The following is a 6,327-nucleotide window of genomic DNA, read 5'->3' as shown; positions in this document are numbered from 1 at the left end:
AAATGTGGGTAGGATTTTGGGACTATGTGTAAAGGCTGGTCAAATTGTCATTGAATTGTGTGAAAAAAGTATTGGTGAATTTACCATGCATTCATTAGCTGATCTACTGAACCACATGGGAGATGAGTTACCCACTTAGCTTAAGAGTGACGGCTTTAATAGATGTAGTTAGTGGCTTGAGTTATCTGCATGCAAACAATGTGATCCATGGTGACAAACCAAACAACGTGTTAGTGCATGGAAACGCTGAAGTAGAGTTCTTGTTTAAATTAACTGATTATATGCAGTGCACTTCCCTGTCTTCTTCATCAAGATCATCAGCATCTTTATCTTTTAAACAACTTATGACACCTGGGTACACAGCTCCAGAGCTTTTTTCCGAAGAAGGTTTGCCACCAAGCCCAACAAAATCTTCAGATATTTATTCGTTTGGAATTCTTTTCTTTGAGGTATATTGTTGCAAACCAGCATGGATACATGTTACAATGCAGTTAATAAGCAACGTTAAGCATGGTTATCGTCCTGCAATACCAGAATGTACTCCAATGCCCATGGCTAAAATTATTGAGGATTGCTGGCAGTCTAATTTTGCATTACGTCCCACGGCATGTAATGTTGTAAAAGATTTAGAAATGTATTCAGACTGCGATCATGAGTCCACATCACAACACAATAGTACACCCATTCCAGTAAGCAGTTGTGCAGAGGTTGAAGAAGAATTGTTTCTTGGCATATATCAGATAGATGGTGACCCAGTGGAAAGTGAATCTTCTAATGAGTCAATCAGCAACCAATCTTTTGGTATTGCAGGTAATGCAAATCAAGGCCCCACCATCAGTAGTCATCAAATCCAGAGTACAGTTATGCGTGACAATGATTATGTCTACCAACCAAGCAACGAAGATGAGGAAGTACCTTCACAGACAGGGTCTAGTCAGGAAGCTATGGACATTGAAGGCATCAAGTCAACGCTTCAAATAAAAGAACTAAAAGAGTTTCAGTTGAATTGCATTAGAGCTGTAAGCCAAGGAAGTGATGTGATAGTAGTCCAACCTACTGGATCTGGTAAGTCACTTTGTTTTGTACTACCAGATTTGATGTTTCCAGGAAAGGTAGCTTTAGTAATAGAACCTGCAGTTGCAATCATTACAAATCAAGTAGACTCATTGCAAAGAAAGGAATAGACGCGATTGCTATAAGAAGTCCTGCTGGCAGTAGTAGGAAATCTGCAAATTTTCGGAGGGTGTTTAAAAGCACAGACTTACCAGCTATAGCCTTTTGTACACCAGAATATTTGTTTGGCACGGAATCATCTGGCAACTATGGTGGAACTGTTGGCCAATTCTCCACTTTATTGGAAAAGAAAGATATTTTAAGTATGGTTGCTATTGATGAAGCCCACAAAATTTTTGATCGTTCATCATCTTACCGTCTAGCCTTTGATTCCATGAATCAACTGAGAAAACTGCAATGCCCAATAGTTGCAATGTCTGCTACACTAAGCAGTGACAATGTACAGAAGCTCCAAAGTAGGTTTTTACACAGTGGGAGGTGTGTGGTTTTAGCAAATAGAGATAATAGACAAAATGTTAAGTTACACATACAGCGATACAAACGTTGTAAAAGGCATGTGTTCGCAGAGAGCAATGAAGAGGATGAAAATGTTATGCCAAGCACAAGTAATTCATCAATATCCATGTGTGGCATGGCAGTTGGCAAAGTTGAGAAGTTGTTGGAAGCTCTACTGTGTGTTACCTTGTTTTTGTGAAGGATGTAGATGAGGTTGTAGATATTCTGCAAAATGATGGTATCAAGGCTGGTAAGTACATAGGTGACATGAAAATAGATGAAAAAAAAAAGAATGTAGATCGCAAATTGTTTCAAGATAGTATATCAGTCCTAGTTGCTACTGAAGCTTATGAACTTGGGGTTGACAATCCAAACATCAACCAAATAATTCAATTTGGTTGTCCCCGTAACTTAGGGGTCTTTCTTCAAGAGATCGGTCGTGCAGGTAGGTCACCAGATTCAATAGCTAATGGATTGCTTATGTTTAATGAGCATGTAGATGACAAACGTTTAGGATTGTGGTTACGGTCCATGTTAGGGCCTGACCAAGATGATCATAGTACACAAAAGAAGATGGAGATGCTTTTTAATTATTCACAGGGTTGACGCTTTATTTATGCTGTTTATCATGGAAAGTGCTTAATGCAGGCACTTACCACCTTTTTTAGCGGTGCAAGCAGCATAAACACCACTACTTATATTGTAAACAATATATTGTTAGGTGCAATAAGAGACTTGTGCGATTCAGGTCTTGATGGTGTCACAAAAACTCTTTTGACAGCAGTTTTACTTGGGTGCAATGAAAAGTATGTGAAGACATTCGATATACTTTGTGCAATGGTAAATGATGACAAATCCTGCTGGGGATGCGGAAAATCAATGGATGGCATTGTGATGTCACAAGTGACTTGGCACAAAATTATTTATGTTGCTGTCCACACAGACTACCTTGATATGCCTTTTTTTTCAGGCCTTTTGACAGTCATTATGAAGTTCACAGGAGATATAAATTGTCGAGTGATGGTGAGGCATTTTTGAGCAACCCACAAACTATAATGTGAGTAGACCCTCACAGCCATATTATAGATGCAATTGTTGGAGAGGCACATCGGAAATGCAGCAGTAAGTCTATTCAAGTTGTGGTGTGCAATTGAAGCCCCGTATTGTGGCTGCCTTAGAGGGTAAATGGCTTGAAGGAGACATCAATATTCTAAAAAATTTTGGAATTTCTGTCCATGATGTAGATTTATGCATGCACTTCAATAATTGCTATGATTTGCATGTAACTGTGAAGAATCCACACTACCTGCTAGACAACATTCAGTTTTCGCGCACACAGTCAACAGTAGCTGAGATATCTGTTTGCCTAGATGGTGAAGAAATCACTCTTGTAGCAAATAGGTCATACTGTACTGGAGTGAAAATTTGTGCTGGAGATGGTTGCACGTACACTGTAACAACCAAACAGCGTATAAACAGATGCAAAGAACATACCAAGATGTCGCTTGTACCATCTGGTACATGTAGTTGTCACATAGCATATGTGTATCCCAGAAATTATCAGGAAGATGGTCGAAGATGGTGTGTTGCTCTTAACTCCAAGGGTGAAGGAGAAACACACAACCACCCTGCTCCATCAGAGTGGAAGATACCTCCGAATGTATTACGTGACATTACCCAAGCTGTTAAGCGTAATCTACAGACAACTGCCAAAGAGATACAAAAAGGTAATGGAATGGACTACTCGCCAATGGAGGTCTCTCTTGCAGCAGCAAATTTAGAGCGTGTACAAGCTCATGTGAAGAAAGCAAAGAGGGAAATTGAGAAGTTTGACAACGAAAAGGTCAATCCATTTAAAGTGATTGCCTCATTTCCTGCTGTCAAGGCAAGGATTGATGGAAATTTACCAACTGATTCAAGTGCTACAGCAATTAACGAATTGGTTGGAACATACCAACTAGATAATGATGACGCTTATTGCTTCAACAAAGAAAGACAGTATGCCTACTTTCAGTCACCCTTCCAGGCAGAGCAGTGGGCAAATGCAGATGTACTCTTTTCCGATATTGATTATACAGGGTGTCATCACTTAATAGCTATACTACCAAGTATATGGCATGTGGAAGAGCATTATTGAATAGACACGATGCCATATCCATTGGTAAAGCACTGTCCATTCTTGTGTACAATGTAGCCACTCAGCACCATGGGTATGATGTGACAAAGGCTCACAAGGAAATCCTGATAGATTTTGACGACGCTGAAGCTAATGCCTTTGTGGAAAGCTTTGGGCAACCTATTAGTAATTTGCTCCGTGGGTGTAGTGTACACTTCGTTCGGTCTGCTTTAAGAGTTGCTAAAGTAGTAAACCATTCTACCACTTCATTTGGCTATCACATCTTTATGGCTATTGCAAAACGCATTCCAGAAGAATCTTCAACAGACAGTTCAAACTTGTTTTGATGTTTTGTGTGCTGTGAAAACATTCCAGGAACTTTCTAGTTATTTACCACCAAACTTATCCAAGTTAAATGAAGTAGAAACCAGTGGGTAGAAGCATGCACTGACTTGGGTTGACTGGTGGAGACGGCCACGTGTATTGAAAAAACATAGTAAAGCCTACACAACATTAACAGCTGCTGAGTGGGACGACTTACCTGCTACAACAAACCCAGTGGAATCGATTAATAGGAAAAGTATTCCATCAAATGTAAAGCAAGTATCCCTTAAGCCACTGATTGAACATTTGTACCTCGAAGATAAGCGACAAGCAATTTTGCAGGTTGCCTCTGAAGCCAACATTACCATTTCACACCACACCAAGAAAAGGGAAAGGAAAAGAGGTGGTAGTCAGTTTAAAAAGCCACCTGAGAAACGCTCGTTGCTGTTGGTAGTACCAACTGGCAAGTCTGCAGTAGGTACAAGAGTTAGTGTAGAATTCTACTGTAATGATTCACAGACTACCACTACTTGGTACAAAGGGACAGTGATAGCATACAGTCGCAACAAGGGATATGTGGTGAATTTTGATGGTTGCGGACCTGAAGAGAACGAATCAATCCAGTCACTGAAGAAAGCTGTGGAAAAGGGTGAAGTAAAGTTAATTTAAGTGTACATTAATAAAACACTATAGCTGCATAGTACAATTTGGTGACAAATTTATAGATTTTTTTTGTAAACCACAAGCTAGTAATAAATGGTGCATGAGTTCCAGTGGCTAGATTGCTTATAATCATTATGATCTATACACATTGCAAACTTATTTATACTGAGAAATTGTGTGATTAATATTCATTATGATCTATATACACATACTACGTATAATCATTGTAATTATTTTCTTTTCTTTATATGAGAAATTGTGATTAATATTCATTATAATCTACATACTCATGCTATAATTGTGTGATTATAATATTCATTATGCCAATCTATACATGCACATGCTGTAATCATTGTAATTATTATTGGTTAAACTGTATTGCATATCAGAATGTGGCTGCAGGTTGGATAAGGCATTGACTGAGAGTGGAGCTGTAACACTATACTGGACAAAACAGCCAATGGAATTACCATAAATATCCAATGTTAATAATCCTATGACTATCCCATTGCATTAAAAACTTGAAATATATTCATGTATTTACCATGCATTTTCATGAGCTACATGGTCCCATGAAAACTCACTCGAGCTCACACAAGCTCATTGATGGGTCATGAATTTTTCTTTATATCATGGGTAACTTCTTAGCTATAGATACATGTATTCATGGGGTTTTCACATGCACATAACTTTGGTGGCTAAATGTTCAGTAAGAATGAATCCTGTTATACAAGATCTTTAACAATTACTTTAACACTGCTTTTACTGATTTATGCACATTTTCATCTGCTACAACCAGGGGCCACCAAATTAAATTATTTAAGCATCAGTCCAGACTACTTTGTATACAAATGTAATTATTTCTTTAACAGAGTAATTAATGATTGGAATCAATATGTGTATAAGTAGCTAATAACAAAGGCACAACCTGTACATTTGATCGGGCATACAAGCTATGCCTTTATACCATTATTTAATTATGCTCATAATCATAATGAACTGAGCAGCTATAGTTGCTCCATGAAATGCAGGAGAAACATGCAGTAAACACCACAGTTGGCATAGCTATCCACATGTCCGGTATCTTCAGCCGCAGCTGTTCCAGCGGTGTACTAGGGTTTCGTATATAAAGGAAATCCCCTCGCAGTTATCCCAGCGGTGTACTAGGGTTTCATATATAAAGGAAATCCCCTCGCAGTTATCCCAGTGGTGTACTAGGGTTTCGTATATAAAGGAAATCCCCTCGCAGTTATCCCAGCGGTGTACTAGGGTTTCGTATATAAAGGAAATCCCCTCGCAGTTATCCCAGCGGTGTACTAGGGTTTTGTATATAAAGGAAATCCCCTCGCAGTTATCCCAGCGGTGTACTAGGGTTTCGTATATAAAGGAAATCCCCTCGCAGTTATCCCAGCGGTGTATTAGGGTTTCGTATATAAAGGAAATCGCCTCGCAGTTATCCTAGCGATATGGCTAAGTTTTATGTATAAAGAATGAGCATCGCAGTTAATGTCGCAAAATATAATGCTTATTGTAAGATGCTTTGCATGATGGGTAATCTTGCAATCATCCCGCGTTTGTATGAAAAAAATTGCAGCAGTAGGTTTACTAGTTAATCAAAATTTCTTTAAACCAAAGCTGTTTCTTGCAAATTGCAA

The sequence above is a fragment of the Dysidea avara genome, chromosome 14 (assembly GCF_963678975.1).
Source record: "Dysidea avara chromosome 14, odDysAvar1.4, whole genome shotgun sequence".
Lineage (NCBI taxonomy): Eukaryota > Metazoa > Porifera > Demospongiae > Dictyoceratida > Dysideidae > Dysidea > Dysidea avara.
The sequence above is the reverse complement of the archived record's forward strand: the minus strand, read 5'-3'. Positions refer to the sequence as shown.